At 42.9% G+C, this 1,178-nt stretch overlaps 1 non-coding gene across 1 annotated transcript; it reads right to left on the bottom strand.

Moving 5' to 3' along the window:
- Positions 1 to 847: 847 nt before the first annotated feature.
- On the bottom strand, positions 848 to 919 carry TRNAK-UUU (transfer RNA lysine (anticodon UUU)). Its single transcript has one exon. It is a non-coding gene; the product is annotated as a tRNA-Lys (tRNA).
- Positions 920 to 1,178: the final 259 nt, after the last annotated feature.

The following is a 1,178-nucleotide window of genomic DNA, read 5'->3' on the forward strand; positions in this document are numbered from 1 at the left end:
CCCAATGTGGGAAAAAACCACACTTTTTTTCATCTCTGTCTTCTTTTTAATATAACAAAAAAACTTCTTACAACATTGTAATGGTGCAGAGTCATATCAGCGCGCAAACACCCACTTGCATAAGGCTACAAACTTCACTCATTCTCTAGCTCCTACTGGAAGAGAGCTCCAAACCCCTCATCTCATTTACCAACACCCACCAAAAGGGAGCTCCAACCCCTTGACCTGATTTTCGAACTACCACTCGAAGGAAGCTTCAACTTCCTCACTAAAAGATCCAACCTTAAACACCTTCAAGGACCACATTTCATGATGGTTGTCCATCAGACGCTTTAATACCCTAAAGGCTCGATCTAATTACAGATGACTTTTTTGTTTAACAAGCTTTCTTGTTATATGAGACTCTACGATAGCAAACTTATAACTATGAAGATCCAAATTTTTCCGAAAGAAGAAACGGAGTTCCTCTCTGAAATATACATACAAATCCTGTATTTCCCTTGAAAGAGATAGAAGAAGATTCGTGAGCCTAGCCATTTTTTGGAACTTTGAAGCATTGCTAGCGCACCAACTATTGCTTAGTAGGTTTACCAGCTTTTGTATTAGCATAAGTAAGTATACTTCCTTATCTAAGCGTGTATAGGAGCCAACATCCTAATTTGCTGATCCAACATCCCGTGATGGTTGTTAACCCTTTTTGCTCGACCCATCGGGTCTACTCGACTACCCATCGGGTCTACTCGACCCATCGGGTCTACTCTACCTTCGGTATGGTAGGGTGTCCTACAAAGGGGGTATATGGATTTTTTTCCATTTATGCTGGGTCATCCACGACGTGTGTGGCAGCTGGGCATAGCAGGACTCGAACCTGCGACCATTAGGTTAAAAACCTAATGCTCTACCGCTGAGCTACATGGCAATATTCATTATATTGCCGATACAATATGTATATACTATGATATACACCTTTACTCCACCATTCATTTTGTTACACATGAACTCTTCCATCTTGGAGAGATGGCTGAGCGGACCAAAGTGGCAGATGGGGCCTTAGGGAAAGTAAGAGAAAGTGTGCACAGGTCCTACACAAATAACCTGCCCACAACGACAATGGGACACCCACCTAACTCCAATAGGGAGCTCCGAGCCAGTAGTTCATCGGGAGCACAGTTAGGGCA

The sequence above is a fragment of the Pinus tabuliformis genome, chromosome 5_1 (assembly GCF_031772625.1).
Source record: "Pinus tabuliformis cultivar Carrire ecotype Pingquan chromosome 5_1, CPIR1, whole genome shotgun sequence".
Taxonomy (NCBI): domain Eukaryota; kingdom Viridiplantae; phylum Streptophyta; class Pinopsida; order Pinales; family Pinaceae; genus Pinus; species Pinus tabuliformis.